Source organism: Hemiscyllium ocellatum (assembly GCF_020745735.1).
Source record: "Hemiscyllium ocellatum isolate sHemOce1 chromosome 27 unlocalized genomic scaffold, sHemOce1.pat.X.cur. SUPER_27_unloc_1, whole genome shotgun sequence".
Taxonomy (NCBI): domain Eukaryota; kingdom Metazoa; phylum Chordata; class Chondrichthyes; order Orectolobiformes; family Hemiscylliidae; genus Hemiscyllium; species Hemiscyllium ocellatum.
Window position 1 is genome coordinate 3673552 of NW_026867476.1, and position 18698 is coordinate 3692249.

Sequence of the window (18698 nt, forward strand, 5' to 3'; positions counted from 1 at the left end):
TCTGGTTCTGGACTCCCCCACCCCAGGGAAAAGATTTTGCTTATTTATTATGTCATTCATGATTTTATAAACCTCAGCCTCCAACCCCCCCAGGGAAAACAGCCTCAGCCGATTCAGCTCAAATTCTCATACACTGGCAACGTCCTGTAAATCTTTTCTGAACCCTTTCCAGTTTCACAACATACTTCTGTTAGGAAGGACACCAGAATTGCACACAATATTCCAAGTGTGGCCTAACCAATGTCCTGTACAGCCGCAACATGACCTCCCAACTCCTATACTCCATGCTCTGACCAATAAACCAAAACATACCAAATGTTTTCTTCACTATCCTATCCACCTGCAACTGCACTTTCAAGGAACTATGATCCTGAACTGCAAGGTCTCTTGGTTCAGCAACACTCCCTGGGACCTTACCATTAAGTGTATAAGTTCTGCTCTGAGTTGTTTTTCGAAAATGCAGCACCTCACATTTATCTAAATTAAACTCCATCTGCCACTCCTCAGCCCATTGGCCCATCTGATCATGCTGTACTCAGAGGTAACCTCCTTTGCTGTCCACTACGCTTCCAACTTTGGTGTGATCTGCAAACTTATTATACCTATGTTCACATCCAAATCATTTATATTAACAATGAAAAGTAATGGACCCAGCACTGATTCTTGTGGTCACAGGCCTCCAGTCTGAAAAGCACCGCTTCACCACAACCCTCTGTCTTCTACTTCGAGCCAGAGTTTGCAAAATTATATTTGCAGATACGTTCAATTTTGCTCAGATGCACCCACGCGCGCACACAAAAAAGTCTATGGGTGAATTTGCAGATACATTCTATTTGTTCAAAAAGCACACAATCTGCTGGCAGTCAATCCATGTAATATTTTATAAATTCCTACTTTGGAAATAGAATCAGTCTGTTTCAAGATTGGGATGCAGAGACTCTAACCTCACACCTTTTATGCATTGACTGAGCTGAAATGTCACCTTTAAGTTGCATCAAGAATATTACTTAAAAGTCATTCTGGGATTTCCATACTAATGAACTGAAATCTGCAACCCATTCTAAAAGATGAAAGACTTAACAATAATCTAGGTTTGTTCAATTCAGTTGCATGACACTAATCTCTTGCTACAAATTCTATGTGTTATGATCCTGCTCCACAACTACCTGATGAAGGAGCAGTGCTCCAAAGGCTTGTGCTTCCAAATAAACCAGTTGGACTATAACCTGATGTTGTGTGACTTTTAATCTTTGTTTCTAGTGAACTCAGCCACACCTCCCACTGCTGCCAGTAAACCTTACAATGCTGATGAAATGATGAACCTACAGTCCTAAAAAATTACAATTTCTAACAATATTAACTACTCATTCACTGCTTCTTCTGATATACGACATTGGAAACTTAGTGCTGGAGGCTGAAAGAAATTAGCTGCTTTAAAACAAAAACTTTCGGATCTTGCACCTATTAATGAGTCAGACGGTGAATTCAGGTAACCTTTATTGAGACCCAACTTTGTTACAGCTTCAGATCTACCCAGCAAAGGTATGTGAAAAGTAGCTTATTTCTTTTTAAAACAGCTCAAGGTCAAAGTGCACACACTCCCCATCCCTCACTTCCTTTACTATTGGTCAGCACTGAGTTGTCCCTTTGTAATTCGATCCTTGATACAGCCTTAACTCGTAGGAAGTATTGCCTCACTCAGCAATTTCAGCCTGCACACTGTATCCAAGTTAGTTTCTCCCACTTATTGGCAGGAGGGTGGGTCAGGAGTTGCGTGTAGGCAAGACCAGGTAAAGGATGCAGCTGGGACGACTGAGTGAATCCTTTCCTGCAATGGCACTTTTCTTCCCTAAAAAGGACATGGGTGAATCAGATGGGGTTGTTTTTCCTCCTGAAAATAGTTTCATCGTTAGATTCTGAACTCCAGATTTCTGACCAAATTTCAATTCTGCAATCTGCCAAGGCGGGATTCGAACCTGGAACTGGATTGATCATCCAGTCGATAATGGCACTCAGCCATGGCTCCTTCAATCCTCCTACGATGGCACGTGAACTCGCTGGTGCCTCTGCAGGTGGTAGGAGCGGGTGAAGTCCTTCCCGCACTGAGAGCAGTTGAATGGCCCCTCCCAGTCTGGGCCCAATGGTGGGTCAGCAGGCTGGAAGAACCAATGATCACACATTATCCAGGACCTAGAAACCTGAAAACCCTAATGCAGCTGTGTATGGAGGGAAACTTCATTTAGGTGACAATAACCTGGAATAAGCTGCTGACAAAGCTGCTGAATCAAGGTATGAAAATAAAATATCAAGACTGCTTGCAAAAAGAAAGCCAGTAAAGTTGCTGACTGAGTAAGATGGGAGATGGGTCCCAGGGAAATAGTGAGGAAAGAGATTAATCTGAGATTCGTACAGTTGGGAAAGGGAGTGAGTCAAACAGTCAGGGCAGTAAGGAATAAAGCAGAGAATAAGGTAGGACTGATCAATTGTTCTGCATTTATTTCAATGCAAGAGGCCTAATAGGGAAGGCTGATGAAATTGCAGAAACGTGGCTCATGGATGGACAGGACTGTCAGCTAAAATTTTCTGATTCAGTACATGCACGTTCCGATGAGCGAAGGTGCAAAACTTGAGCTACTTTTGGGAAATATGGCAGGACAGGTGCCAGTGACCATAATTCTATTAGATTTAAAATAGTGATGGAAAAGGATAGACTGGATCTAAAAGTTGAAATTCGAAATTGGAGGAAGGCTAATTTTGATGGTATTAGACAAGAACTTTCAAAAGCTGATTGGGGCCGATGTTCTCAGGTAAAGGAAAAATGGGAAGCCTTCAAAAATGCAATAACGAGAATTCAGAGACAGTATATTCCTGTTTCGACTGAAAGTAAAGGCTAGTAGGTGAAGGGAATGCTGGATGACTAGAGAAATTGAGGTTTTGGTTAATAAAAAGAAGGAAGCATATGACAAGCATAGACAGGAGAAGTCGAACAAATTCTTACAAGAGTATAAAGGCAGTAGGAATATAGTTGACGGAAATCAGGAGGGTGAAAAGGGGACATGAGATAGCTTTGGCAAATAGGATTAAGGAGAATCAAAATGGTAAATAGGGAGAGAATAGGACCCCTCAAACATCAGCAAGGCAGCTTGTGTGTGGAGGTGCAGGAGATGTGGGAGAAACTAAATGAATATTTTTCATCAGTATTTTACAGAAGGATGTGGAAGGTATAGAATGTGGGGATAAAGATGGTGACATCTTGAACAATGTCCATATTACATTGGTGGTACTGGATGTCTTGAAACGTATAAAAGTGAATAAATCAACAAGACGAATCAGGTGTATCACAGAACATTGTGGAAGCCAGGGAGTGATAGCTGGTCTCCTTGCTGAGATATTTGTATCATCAATAGTCACAGGTGAAGTTCCAGAAGACTGTAGGTTAGCTAATGTGCCACTATTTAAGAAAGGTGGTAAGGAAAAGCCAGGAACTATAGTTCGGTGAGCCTGACATCAGTTGTTGGAGGGAATCCTGAGAAACAGGATTTACATGTATTTGGAAAGGCAAGGACTGATTAGGTATAGTCAACATAGCTTTGTGCATGGGAAATCATATCTCAAGAACTTGACCGAGTTTTTTTTGAAGTAACATAGAGGATTGACGCGGGAGGAGTGGTGGGTGTCAGTCTTCAGTCAGGCGTTCAACAAGGTTCCTCATGGTTTGCAAGGTAAGACCTCTTGAAGTCCAGGAAGAACTAGTCAAACGGATACAGAACTGGCTTGAAGGTAGAAGACAGAGGGTGGGGGTGGAGGGTTGCTTTTCAGACTGGAGGCCTGTGACCAGTGGTGTGCCACAAGTGCTGAGTCCACTACTTTTCCGTCATTTACTTAAATGATTTGGATGTGAACATTGGAGGTATAGTTAGTGAGTTTGCAGATGACATCAAAATTGGAGGTTCAGTGGACAGCAAAGAAGGTTACCTTAGAGTACAATGGGATCTTGATCAGATGGGCCAATGGGCTAAGGAATGGCAGATGGAGTTTAATTCAGATAAATGTGAGGTGCTGCATTTTAGAAATGCAAATCATATCAGGACTTATACACTTAATAGTAAGGTCCTAGGGAGTATTACTGAACAAAGAAACTTTGGAGTGCAAGTTCATATTTCCTCCTTCTACCTTTTGAGTCACCTGAGGGTGGAATCGACCCTAGGACTCTGGCGCGGTGAGGCAGTGCTAACCACTGAACAACCATGCCTCCCAGAGTTGAGAGGTTTTGTGTTGCCTTTGTAGCTTCCAACTTCTCGCGTGCCCTCAGCAAAGGCTCTCCCCTCCTGATATTGTTGGACCACACCCACTGCAACCCCCCTTTCCAATTCTGTGGCCCTGAACACATTGGTTCCTGAATCCTGGCGCCAGACACCGATGCCACCTGGCTTCCTGGTGCCATCTGCAGAAAACGGAGACAATCCTTGTCCCTGTGACCACCTCCATTTCCTCAATTTTGTTCTTACTCCCACCACCCAGCCAGTTTGCTCCTCTCCCTTGCAGCCCTTTCTCAGATCCCCTTTACCTGCCTGACCAGCGCTCACACAGTCCTAACCCTGCCCACTGACCCAATCAGAAGGCTCTCTCCAGAGGGGAATGGCCGTCTCCAGAATAAAGTGTCTGGTTAATTTTCCCCCTTTCCCCCCACCAAGTGTCTGCAGCCTGGTTTCCAGCTCCATCTCTCTGAGCCGAAGGTCCTCCAGCATGTGTTTGCCCTGGATCACAGCATCCAGAGGCTCCCACCTTCTCCGAATCGAAAGAAAAATCGCACCCACCCCTCTCCAATGTGTGTTCTGTAACTGCTTCATCGTTTCTAGTGGCTGTGCAGAGGCTGGAACCCAGGATGGCCTCAACTGGGACCTTGGGTTCATGTCACACGGCAGATGACCCACTGCACTATACACTTTCACATACACACATACTCACACAGACCCTCTCTCATACACATGCTCTCTCTCAGACACACACACATGCGCCCCTCCACGCTGACACCCTCTCACAGGCTTGTACTTAATCTCTCTCACACTTTACCAAGCATGCACACACGCAAACACACACTTTCTCACATACATGTGCACATACATATAAGTCTATGGGGTGAATTTGCATTTGCAGATGCATTCTATTTTGCTCAAAACATACTGCAGGTAGTCAATCCATGTAATATTTTGTAAATTCCTACTTTGGAATAGAACCAGTCTGACTCAAGATTGCGATACAGGTCGACTCGAACCTAATTTAAAAGGAGAATGTGACTTAAAAGTAGTTCTGGGATTTACATATAAATGAACTGAAACCTGGAGCCCATTTTAAAAGATAAAAAACTTAACAATCTAGGTTTGTTCAAAATATCACTTCAGTTGCATGACACTGATATATTGCTGTAAATTCTGTGTCTTTTGACCCTGCTCCACAGCCAACTGTTGAAGAAGTAGTGCTCCAAATAAATCTGTTGGACTACAAGCTGGAGTTGTGTGATTTTTGAACTTTATTTCTACTGAACACAGCCCACACTTCCAGCTGCTGCCAGTAAACTTTATAAGGCTGATGAAATGATGAACCTGCAGTCATGAAAAATTTAGAACTTCTAACGATACTAACTACTCACTCAATGCTCCTTCTGATACACGAGATTGGAAACTTAGCGCTGCAGGCAAAAAGAAATGAGCAGCTTTAAAACAAAACCCTGTTGGATTTCTCAGCTTTTAATGAGAGTCTGAGCCTGGTGGTAAGTTCAGGTAACTTTTATTGCGACCCAACTTCGTTACAGCTTCAAATCTCTCCAGCAAAAAAGCGCACAAAAACTAGCTTTTTATAAAAACAAAACACGGCGGCACGGTGGCACAGTGGTTAGCACTGCTGCCTCACAGCACCAGAGACCCGGGTTCAATTCCCGACTCAGGCGACTGACTGTGTGGAGTTTGCACGTTCTCCCCGTGTCTGCGTGGGTTTCCTCCGGGTGCTCCGGTTTCCTCCCACAGTCACAAAGATGTGCGGGTCAGGTGAATTGGCCATGCTAAATTGCCCGTAGTGTTAGGTAAGGGGTAAATGTAAGGGTATGGGTGGGTTGTGCTTCGGCGGGTCGGTGTGGACTTGTTGGGCCGAAGGGCCTGTTTCCACACTGTAAGTCTAATCTAATCTAAAAAAACTCTAGGTCAAACCACCCATCCCACCCCATGCCACGCCACCTCCTTTACTATTGGTCAGCATTGAGTTGCCCCATTGTAATTGGATCCTTGGTACAGCCTTAACCCATAGGAAGTATTGCCTCATTCAGCACTTTCAACCCTGTATCTAATGTGTCCTCACTCATTTGCTGGTGGGGAGGGCAATCAACTGCTGTGGGTCTGGCACCATGTGTAGGCCAGCCCTGGTAAAGGATGCAGCTGGGACAACTGAGTGAATCCTTTCCCGCAACTGCTCTTTCCTTCCCTAAAAAGGTCATGAGTGAATCAGATGGTTTTCTTCCCCCGCCCCCCCCCCCCGAAAATGGTTTCATCGTTAGAGTTTGAACTCCAGATTTCTGACCGAATTCCAATTCTGCTATCTGCTGCGGCTGGGTTCAAACATGGGAGTCCTCAAAACTGGGTTGACCATCCAGTCGATAATGGAATTCAGCCATCACTCCTTCAAGACACCTGCGATTGCACGTGAGCTCACTGGTGCCTCTGCAGGTGGGAGGAGTGGGTATATCCCTTCCTGCACTGACAGCAGGTGAGCAGCCTCTCCCCTGTGTGGACCCGCTATAGTCTGAAGACTATGGGGAGTGCATAATTGTGGACGGCCTGAAAAACCTTCTTGGGGGTGGGGGTTCTGCAGAGAAACAGGAAAGAAAAGAGACTGGAGAATTAGGGGAATAAAACGACAGCAAACATTAAAAAAGAAAGACAGGTAAGAAAAGGAGACTAAAAAGAGACAAGAATAAAATAGCGAAACAAAGGATATGGGGGTGGTGGCTGGGGGAGAAAACAGACAGACCAAAAAGAGATGGTGGAGACAAAAACCTGGAGAGGAGGTGTTCTGCAGAGGGATGGAGGAGGAAAGAGAGGAGATTTTTAAAAAAGGACAAAAAGAGAAACTAAAAGACAGAGAAATGAAGAAATAAAGAATGTGAAAGAATAGGCAGAAAAGTAAGGTTAAAGCCAGAAATGCAAAAGAAAGTGACAGGCAGGCAGGCTGAGGAACCAAGACAGGGTGGGAGAGAGTGAGATACACAGAACCGTGTCAGCCAGTACAGAAATAGATCCTTTGAACCAACCAATCTATGCCAAACATAATTTAAAAATGTGTTGCTGGAAAAGCGCAGCAGATCAGGCAGCATCAAAGGAACAGGAGAATCGACATTTCGGGCATAAGCCCTTCTTCAGGAATGAGGAGGGTGTGCCAAGCAGGCTAAGATAAAAGGTAGGGAGGAGGGACTTGGGGGAGAGGTGTTGGGAATACGATAGGTGGAAGGAGGTTAAGGTGAGGGGGTGGGGGCAGAGAGGTCGCGAAGGAGACTGCAGGTCAAGAAGGTGGTGCTGAGTCCAAGGGTTGGGACTGAGAAAGGGTGGGGGGAGGGGAAATGAGAAAGCTGGAGAAGTCTGAATTCATCCCTTGTGGTTGGAGGATTCCTAGGCGGAAGATGAGGCGCTCTTCCTCCAGCCGTCGTGTTGCTATGGTCTGGCGATAAAGGAGGCCAAGGACTTGCATATCCTTGGCAGAGTGGGAGAGGGAGTTAAAGTGTGCAGCCATGGGGTGGTTCGGTTGGTTGGTGCGGGTGTCCCAGAGGTTTCTCTGAAACATTCCGCAAGTAGGTGGCCTGTCTCCCCATTGTATAGGAGGCCACATCGGGTGCAGCGGATGCAGTAAATTATATGTGTGGAGGTGCAGGTGAATTTGTGGTGGATATGGAAGGATCCCTTGGGGCCTTGGAGGGAAGTGAGGGGGGAGGTGTGGGCGCAAGTTTTGCATTTCTTGCGGTTGCAGGGGAAGGTGCTGGGAGTGGAGGTTGGGTTGGTGGGGGGTGTGGACCTGACGAGGGAGTCACCGAGGGGGTGGTCTTTCCAGAATGCTGTAGGGGTGGGGAGGGAAATAGATCCTTGGTGGTGGGGTCTGTTTGGAGGTGGGGGAAATGACAAAGGATGATACGATGTATCTGGAGGTTGGTGGGGTGGTAGGTGAGGACAGTGGGGTTCTGACCTGGTGGCGATTGGAGGGGCGGGGTTCAAGGGTGGAGGAATGGGAAGTGGAGGAGATGCGGTGGAGAGCATCGTCAACCACGTCTGAGGGGAAATTGCGGTCTTTGAAGAAGGAGGGTTGTTTAGTATTGGAATTGGTCCTCCTGGGAGCAGATGTGGCGAAGGCGAAGGAATTGGGAATATGGGATGGCGTTTTTACAGGGGGCAGGGTGGGAGGAGGTGTAATCTAGGTAGCTGTGGGAGTCAGTCGATTTATAGTAAATGTCTGTGTTGAGTCAGTCGTCTGAGATAGAAATGGAGAGGTCTAGGAAGGGGAGGGAAGAGTCTGAGATAGTCCAGGTAAATTTGAGGTCAGGGTGGAAGGTGTTAGTAAAGTGGATGAACTGTTCAACCTCCTCGTGGGAGCACGAGGTAGCGCCGATACAGTCATCGATGTAGCGGAGGAAACGGTGGGGGTGGTGCCAGTGTAGCTGTGGAAGATGGACTGTTCCACAAATCCAGCAAAGAGGCAGGCATAGCTGGGGCCCATGTGGGTGCCCATGGCTACTCCTTTGGTTTGGAGGAAGTGGGAGGATTGGAAAGAGAAGTTGTTCAGAGTGAAGACCAGTTCAGTCAGTCGAAGGACGGTGTCAGTTGGTTTGGCAGGAAAGGAAGAAGCTGAGGGCTTTGAGGCCTTAGTGACAGGGGATGAAAGTGTATAGGGACTGGATGTCGATGGTAAAGATAAGGCATTGGGGACCGGGGAAGCGAAAATCATGGGGGAGCTGGAGGGCGTGGGTGGTGTCCCAAACGTAGGTGGGGAGTTCTTGGACTAAGGGGGACAGGACTGTGTCAAGGTATGCAGAAATGAGTTCGGTGGGACAGGAGCACATTGTCTCAGCCTGCTCCTGCCCCACCGAACCCATTTCTGCATATCTTGACACAATCCTATCCTCTTTAGTCCAAGAACCCCCTACCTACGTTCGGGACACCACCCACGCCCTCCACCTCCTCCATGATTTTCGCTTCCCCGGCCTCCAACGCCTTATCTTCACCATGGACATCCAGTACCTATACACCTCCAACCCCCATCACGAAGGCCTCAAAGCCCTCCGCTTCTTCCTTTCCCGCCGAACCAACCAGTACCCTTCCACTGACACCCTCCTTCGACTGACTGAACTGGTCTTCACCCTGAACAACTTCTCTTTCCAATCCTGCCACTTCCTCCAAACCGAAGGAGTAGCCATGGGCACCCACATGGGCCCCAGCTATGCCTGCCTCTTCGCTGGATATGTGGAACAGCCCATCTTCCGCAACTACACTGGCACCATTCCCCACCTTTTCCTCCGCCACATCAATGATGGTATCGGTGCTACCTCGTGCTCCCATGAGGAGATTGAACAGTTCATCCACTTTACTAACACCCTGACCTCAAATTTACCTGGTCCATCTCAGACTCCTCCCTCCCCTTTCTAGACCTCTCCATTTCTATCTCGGATGACCGACTCAACACAGACGTTTACTATAAATCAACTGACTCCCACCTAGATTACACCTCCTCCCACTCTGCCCCCTGTAAAAACGCCATCCCATATTCCCAATTCCTTCGCCTTCGCTGCATCTGCTCCCAGAAGGACCAATTTCAATACCGAACAACCCAGATGGCCTCCTTCTTCAAAGACCGCAATTTCCCCTCAGACGTGGTTGACGATGCTCTCCACCGCATTTCCTCCACTTCCCGCTCCTCTGCCCTTTAACCCCGCCTCTCCAATCACCACCAGGACAGAACCCCACTGGTACTCACCTACCACCCCACCAACCTCCAGATACATCGTATCATCCTTTGTCATTTCCGGCATCTCCAAACAGACCCCACCATCATCAGCTTTCTGGAAAGACCACTCCCTCCGCAACTCCCTCATCAGATCCACACCCCCTACCAACCCAACCTCCACTCCCGGCACCTTCCCCTGCAACCGCAAAAAATGCAAAACTTGCGCCCACACCTCCCCCCTCAATTCCCTCCAAGGCCCCAAGGGGTCCTTCCATATCGGTCAGAAAATCATCTGCACCTCCACACACATCATTTACTGCTTCCTCTGCACCCGATGTGGTCTACTATATATTGGGGAGACAGGCTGCCTACTTGCGGAACTTTTCAGAGAACACCTCTGGGATACCCGCATCAACCAACCCAACCTCCCTCTCCCACTCCGCCAAGGACATACAGGTCCTTGGCCTCCTCCATCGCCAGACCATGGCAACACGGCGCCTGGAAAGAGCGCCTCATCTTCTGCCTAGGAACCCTCCAAGCACAAGGGATGAATTCAGATTTCTCCAGCTTTCTCATTTCCCCTCTCCCCACCTTTTCTCAGTCCCAACCCGCAGGCTCAGCACCGCCTTCTTGATCTGCAATCTTCTTCACGACCTCTCTGCCCCCACCCCCCTCTCTGGCCTATCACCCTCACCTTAACCTCCTTCCACCTATTGTATTCCTAACGCCTCTCCCCCAAGTCCCTCCTCCCTATCTTTTATCTTAGCCTGCTTGGCACACCCTCCTCATTCCTGAAGAAGGGCTTATGCCCGAAACGTCGATTCTCTGTTCCTTTGATGCTGCCTGACCTGCTACGCTTTTCCAGCGACACATTTTTAATCTCTGATCTCCAGCATCTGCAGTCCTCACTTTCTCCTATGCCAAACATAATCCCAAACTCAATTAGTTCCACTTGCCTGCTCTTGGCCTATATCACTCCAGATATTTCCTATTCATGTAATTATTGATATCCTTTAAATGTTGTCACTGGCCAGCATTTATTCACCACTTCCTCAGGAAGTTCTTTGCATTTGCAAACCACTCTCTGTTAAATAAAAAGCCCCTCTTGTCTTTCTAATATCTCTTCCCTCTCACTTTAAAAATTGTACCCCTCGTCTTGGAATCCTCTGTCCTGGGGAAAATATACCATTAACTTGACCCATTCCTCTCATGATTTTATAAGCTCTAAGGTCACCTCTCAATCTCCTACACTCCAATAACTAAATCCGGGCCTATCCTACCCCTCCTTATAACCCCAATCCTCCATAGCCAGCAACATCTGAGTAAATCTTTTTGGAACATTCCCCAGCTTAATAATATCCTTTCCATTACATTGGTGACTAGAACTGGACACAATCCTCCAGAAGAGGCCTCGCCAATGTCCCATGCAAGCTCAACGTAACGTCCCAACTCCTATACACAAAGAACTGAGCAATGAGGCAAATGTGCTGATTGTCTTTTTAACCACCCTGTGATGCAAACTTCAAACAATTATGTACCTGAACCCACAGAACAGAACGTTGGAGGTGGAAAAGAAGGAGAGAGACAGAGTGAGGAAAGGGGAAAGAAGAGTCAGAGAGAATCCGAGAGAAACAGACAGAAGTTAAGGAAAGACATGGAGAGACTGAGGAAGGGATACTATTCCAGTGGGTTCCAGCTTTCTCTATGGTTTCACACATTCCCTCTCACCCATGAGGGACAGGCCCTGGTCCTGGAGTCTGCTTCAGTCTAGATGGTTCAGGAATGGGTGGGGGTGATGGAGGGTGGTTCATCGAACAAAACTGGCACTGGGATTCCAACTGTACTCACACAGAGACATACACACACAGACAGAAACCCTCTGATACTCACCTCCTGTTCCATCCACATGACAGAGGAAGCTATGGCTGTCAGGACTTATTTTAAATGCCTTCAGGTCTATCAGTTAAAGATCCCTGTGTGCTCAAATTGTCCCCCTTAGTCCAAGAACTCCCCACCTACGTTCGGGACACCACCCACGCCCTCCACCTCCTCCATGATTTTTGCTTCTCCGGTCCCCAATGCCTTATCTTCACGATGGACATCCAGAACCTATACACCTCCATCCCTCATCATGAAGGACTCAAAGCCCTCCGCTTCTTCCTTTCCCGCCGTACCAACCAGTACCCTTCCACCGACACCCTCCTTCGACTGACTGAACTGGTCCTCACCCTGAACAACTTTTCTTTCCAATCCTCCCACTTCCTCCAAACTAAAGGAGTTGCCATGGGCACCCGCATGGGCCCCAGCTATGCCTGTCTCTTCGTAGGATATGTGGAACAGTCCATCTTCCGCAACTACACTGGCACCATCCCCCACCTTTTCCTCCGCTACATCCATGACTGTATCGGCGCTGCCTCATGCTCCCACGAGGAGGTTGAACAGTTCATCCACTTTACCAACACCTTCCATCCCGACCTCAAATTCACCTGGACCGTCTCGAATTTCCTGTTCCTTGGATGCTGCCTGACCTGCTGCGCTTTAACCAGCAACACATTTTCAGCTCTGATCTCCTGCACCTGCAAACCTCACTTTTTGCCCAAATCTCAGCCCATCCAGCCAGTTTCTTCTACCTATCGGGCATATCGGGAATGGAACATTGCAAGAGACATCTTAGTGATCTGAGAGTAGGCAGGGAGGAGGTGTGAGGGAAAGTAGTAGCTCAATAATTAAGTCCAAACTGTGTGTCTGTCTCCCCCATCCCCTCTCCCCTCCCCTACCGACCTCATCATCTCACAAACTGGCTCCAGACTTAAAACACACACAGAGACAAAACTGTAGTTTCAAATCGGCAACAGCCACAACACATGTTCATTTAGGCAATCCACTATAAATGCCGGGGGAAACAGCACAGAAGCGCTCCCAAGCACTGAGGATGTCACCTAGACAGGGGACAAAACGTCTGCAACACAAATTCCCAGATCGGCGAACAGAACCACAACAACGAACACCCGAATTACAAATCTTCTCACAAAGTCAGTGAATCTGTGTCTCAGTCTGTATTGTACCTCTGTCTCTGTGTTAAAGTTTGTTTTTCTGTATTAGTGTGACCATCTCTGCGAGCAATGGGACACAGTTTATCTTGGAGGCAAGCTTGAGAGTGCCTGTGTATGAATGACAAACTCTGTCTGCAAAGGCACATACTGTCCCCGAGCGTCTCTTTATGGCTGTTTGTGAATCTGATTTTGTGCCTGGGTGTCCACGTGTTTGTGTGTGCCCAGCTCTGCCTGAAGTGGGACACACTTTGAAAGACTGAATTACAAAGTGATGAATCAAAGTCAGATTTTCTCTTTTCCTGATAAGTAAAGTAATACAAAGTCACCTTCTGCTGGCCTACCCATGTGATATCACAGGCATCACATTTCCCTGTTCTATGCATCTGCTTCCTCGTCCTGCTTGGTTGGGGGGATGGGGTGGGGGAAGGGGAAGGGTTGGATCCGTCCGGCATCAGCAGCAGCAGCAACACACAGCTGTCTGCAGTCAGGTGTGAACTTGCTGGTGTCTCAGAGGGTAAGATGACCGATTAAATCCTTTTCCATAGAGGGAGCAGGTAACAACCTCAATGTGTACTCACTGGTGTTTCAGAAGGTTTTTTTTTGAATGGACAAATCATTTCCCACACACAAAGCGGGGAATGTGTTTACGTCTGTGCATGTTTGATAAAGTGTGTGTGTGTGTGTGTGAGATTAGGTATAAGCCTGTGAGAGAGTGTGTGTAGGTATGAGTGTGGGAGAGTATGCGTGTATCTGAGACAGAGCATGTGTGTGAGAGAGGGTCTGCGTGAATGTGTAGTGCCTTGGGGTCACCTGTAGTGTGACATGAATCCAAGGTCCCAGTTGAGGCCATCCTCATGGGTTCTGAACTTGCTTTATCAGCCTCTACTCGGCCACGAAAAACGATGAAGCAGCTACACAACACACGTTGGAGAGGGCAGGGTGGGACTTGTCTTTCGATTTGCAGAAAGTGGGAGGCTCTGGATGCTGTGATCCAGCGCAAACACATGCTGAAAGACCTTCGGCTCCGAGACATAGAATTGGAAGCCATACTGGGGAGAAAGGGGGAAAGTTACCTGGACAGTTTATTCTGGGAGATGGCCATTCTCCTTAACGCACAGAGCCTTCTGATTGGGCCCGTGGACAGGGTCAGGAGGGTGTGAGCATGAGACAGAGAGGTAAAGGGGATCTGAGAGAGGGCTGCAACTGGGTGGGTGTTCGAAGTAAGAACATTTTTGAGGAGGGGGAGGTGGTGGGTAAGGGACAGAATGGTAACAGGAATTGTCTCCGTTCTCTGCAGTTGGCAGCTGCTCTGTAGTCGGTGTCTATCTGGCGCCGTGATTCGGGAACCGATGTGCTCAGAGCAGGAGAAGTGGGGAAGGATGGTTGCAGCGGGTGTGGTCCAACAATGTCAGGAGGAGAGAGCCTCTGCTGAGGGCACATGAGAAGTTAGAAGCTACAAAGCAGAACCTCAAATGTGTGGGTGGCATGGTGGTTCAGTGGTTAGCACTTGTGCCTCATAGTGTAAGGGACCCAGGTTAAATTCCAGCCTCGGTCGACAGCCTGTGGCGACTTTGGGACGTTCTCGCCCTCGTGTCTGCTAATGTTAACTCCGGGTTTTCTCCACAGTCCAACGATCTGCAGTTTAGGGTGGGATCGGCCGTGCTGAAGTGTCCAGGGATGTGCAGGTTGGGGTGCATTAGCCATGGGTAGCTCCAGGGTAAGCGGGTTGGTCTGGGTGGGATGCTGTTCGGAAAGTCGGTGTGAATTCGATGGCCTGTAAGAATTAAATGATTCTACTGCCTTAGCCACGTGTATATCGTGTATACCAAGTCTGCTGTGGGAGGAGTGGTTTTCATTTTGGGGCGACTAACACCGGTCCTGGGGAAGGTGGGATTTGTGTTGTCTCTCCCCTTACCCGCTGCCCCTCTGCCCATTCTCTCTCTCCTCACACTCTGTACCCCATTCTCTCTCTCCCCTATCCTTTGCTCCTGCTTTCTCTCCCCCAGTCTTTCTCTTCCCCCCCACCCCACCCCACCCCACCATCTGCCCCAGTCCTTCTCTCCCCTCACACTCTGCACGCCCATTCTCTCTCCCGCAACTCTCTTGACTCCTATTATCTCTCCCTCATTCTCTGCACCCTCATTCTTCCCCCCCATCCTCCATCCTGCCCAGTCTGTCTTTATGCCCCAACCATGTTCCCTATCCATTTTCTCTCTCTTCCCTACCCTCTCTCCCTTTGTCCATTGTCTCTCTCATCTCCCCCCCCAGATGTCCTTACTCGTGCCTCGTGCCTTCTTTGATCGCTGTATTAAGCCCTTCTAAGGAGAGTCAGAGAGAATGGATGGCGATGATTCTACCTGGATGACAGGGGTGTGCAAGAAATGGCTGATCTTTAAAATTGAGAAGAGCTAAAATGATATATTCAGAAACATCGTTAAAGTCTGAAAGCACGTTCATTTTTAAAATAAAGCTGTAGACGTCTTTCTGAAACTTGCATTGAAATGCGCAACGTGTTTCTCCTGCTTCTCTGATGTTGCCTGACTGGCTGTGCTTGTCTAGCACCACATTCTTTGACTTTGAAATATGTGCAGGTAGGCCACCGCTCAGGACAGACTGCAAAGGGTGAATGGCATATTCCTAGTCTTGTGAAATTGGTTCAGACTATGTTGAATAGAGTAATAAGAGTTGGAGAGCAGGGAAACAGACACTTCGGTCCATGCCAACCGGATATCGTAATTTAATTTAATGTTCTATTTGCCAGTACTTGGCCCATATCCTTTCTGACTCATATGCCCATTTAGATGCCTTTTAACTGTTGTAATTGACCAGCCTCCACCACACCCTTTTGCAGCTTGTTCAATCCATGTACCACTGTCTGCATGAAAAAGTTACCCCTCAGGCCCTTTTTAAATCTTTTCCCTCTTACCCAAAACCTATGCCCCTCTAGTTTGGGACTCCTGTCAGAGAATTGTCCAATTATGAATAAAGCTTGTACGCAGACCTTATGAAATTGATTGATACGTTTGTTTATTTCACTATATACTGTAGTGGAAGAGGTCAATGACCTCTCAGCACAGAATGACTGCTCTGCATTGATGATTCACAACCTCCCCACCCAGGTACAAGCATATACAGTTTATAAAGGGTAACAAGAGATTGATAAGACAATACTGTTTTAATTCCAGTTGACAGTTTAATAGTTTTGAAAGCAGGCTAACAATGCTTAAATAGTATCAATCTACTAAACAATGCGCAGTGAGCTCGTCTAAAGGCATTGATAAAGTAATCAGGAATATCCTGTTTACATTGAGTATCTTGGTGACATCTAGTCTGCAGGACTATTGTGCTGGCTGGATTCCTGGGGATGCAGAGGAGAGCCTTCGGGGCTTCTGGAAGTGCAATGTCAATGTGAGTTAATGAATCACATTCACGGGTCGTTTACATAACATGTTTCTCCGATGAGGTAATGGTTCGTTTACTGTCCGTTTCTGGGTGCAGCTAATTTGAGGCACCAACGGCATTGTGGGTAAGCCATAATTTCCTTCGGGAGAAACATGGTTTCTGTAGGCAACATAGTTTTCCTTTCTCCCACAACTCCCCTACCCTGGGGCAAAGGCATACACAGCTGAGCAGCCAGACAGACAAAATGCAAAAGGATTAAAATGTTGAGCCACAGGATTAAAAAAAAAGTGACTCCAGTCTTTATTTCTCCTGTTGGCATTTATACACTGAAAATGTCAGTAACATCGCCATAGGGTATATTGCGCATGCACGCCGGTGTCAGCAAAGCACTGTGCATGCTCCTCGCTGTCGGTAGACTTTCTTTTGATGGACCAATGGGACATCTTGGAGGACCGGAAGGGGTCCTGTCCTCCTGCCAATCAGAGTCCACCTATTGTCTGAATGCGGAAGTTGGACCACAAGCTTCTGAAACCACTATTGCTCCCCTCTCTCAATGAAAATTAATCTTCACCCCAGACTGCAACGTTGTTCCTCTCTTCAACATCTGTGAGTACAACACTCTTTTCTCAGCCTCCCCTTTTTCCATTTCCTTTTGTTTCATTCTGGGATTCGATTGTTGATGTGCAGCGACTGTAAGGAAAAGGAGTGAATCCAGGGAGGGGACAGACTGTAGAAAAGTTGGTCCAGGTCTCCGTCTAAGTTGGCAAACACATGGCAAATGTGGTACCACAATGTGAAGGTACAGACTTTGCTGTAAGAGAAATTGCAGAAAGGAGTTTATTGCTGGTATATTGGGTTGTGGAGCAAGTGAGGACTGCAGATGCTGGAGATCAGAATCGAAAAGTGTGGCTCTGGAAAAGCGCAGCAGGTCAGGCAACGTCTGAGAAGAGGGAGTGTGTCGACGTTTTGGGCATGAGCCTTTCATCATGAATGATGTGTGTGGATGTACAAAGGGGCCTCAGCGTCTTTCTACACCAGTCACTGCCAGTTGTAGCAAACAATGAGCAAGGTAAGTGTTTTATTAGCAAGAAGAATTGCGTTCAGAAGTGGGGATGCCTTCCTGCAGTTAGGGGGTCATTGAATATATTCAAGGCTGGGTTAATCTGATTTTTGAACAACAAAGAAGTGGATGGTTATGGGGAAGGCAAGAAAACGGTTTTACATGTATAGAACAGTTAAATAGTCATACAGCACAAAAACAGTCCCTTTAGTCCAACCAGTCCATGCTGACTATGTTCTCAAATTAAACTCGTCCTATTTGCCTGTATTTGGCCCATAATCCTCCAAATTTTTCCTATTCATGTACTTATCCAAATGTTTTTTAACTGGTATAACTTTTCCTGCATCCACCACTTCCTCTCATCATAAGCCTCGACCCTCTTGATACTCAAGAACCTATCAACCTGTGTCTTAACTATACTCAGTGACCTGACCTCCACAGCCTTCTGTGGCAATTAATTCCATCGATTCACCACTCTCTGGCGGAAGAAGCTTCTCCTTATCTCTGCTCTAAAAGTCTCTCTTTTATTCAAAGATGATGCCCTCGGCTCCTAGTCTCTCCTACCACTGGAAGCATCTTCCCAGTATCCACTCTGTCCAGACGATTCAGTAATCTGTATGTATCAATTAGATCCCTGTTGAGGGTGGGTCGGTTAATCAGCATGAACCAGCCGATTCAGGGTGAGGTACAGCAGGGATTAGGTTCAGCAAAGTGAGAATGGAGGGAGTGTGTGTGGGATGGAGATTTTCAGCTTGAAGGGAATGAGAGAGGAACGAAGTTCGCTATGGATTAGAATTAATCAGATGGGCTGATGGGTCAAGGAGTGGCAGATAGAGTTTAATTTAGATATCTGGGAAGTGTTGCATTTTGGTGAGGCAATCCAGGCAGGACTTACACAGTTAATGGGGAATGTTGCCGAGCCAAGAGACCTTGGAGTGCAGGTTCATAGTTCATTGAAAGTGGAGTTGTAGGTCGACGGGTTTGGTATGCCGCCTTGTATCCGTCAGTGCATTGAGTATTGGAGTTGGGAGGTGATTTTTGCAGCTGTACAGGACCTTGGTTAGGCCACTTTTGGAATATTGTGTGCAATTCTGGTGTCACTGCAATAGGAAAGATGTTATGAAACTTGAAAGGGTTTAGAAAAGATTTACAAGACAGTTGCCAGATTTGGAGGGGTTGAGTAATAGGCAGAGGCTGAATAGGCTTGG

General features: G+C 47.2%; 1 protein-coding gene across 2 annotated transcripts in view; it reads left to right on the forward strand.

Moving 5' to 3' along the window:
- LOC132807129 (zinc finger protein 239-like) overlaps positions 1-18698 on the forward strand; it is a 48677-nt gene that overhangs the window by 17336 nt on the left and 12643 nt on the right. The window contains exon 1 of one of the 2 annotated variants that reach the window (XM_060821440.1): positions 16809-17036. The exons of the other annotated variant lie outside the window; for it this stretch is intronic. The gene's annotated coding sequence lies outside the window, so the exon portion shown is untranslated. Of the gene's footprint in view, positions 1-16808; positions 17037-18698 lie in introns of those variants that run through there. 2 annotated transcript variants of the gene reach the window in all.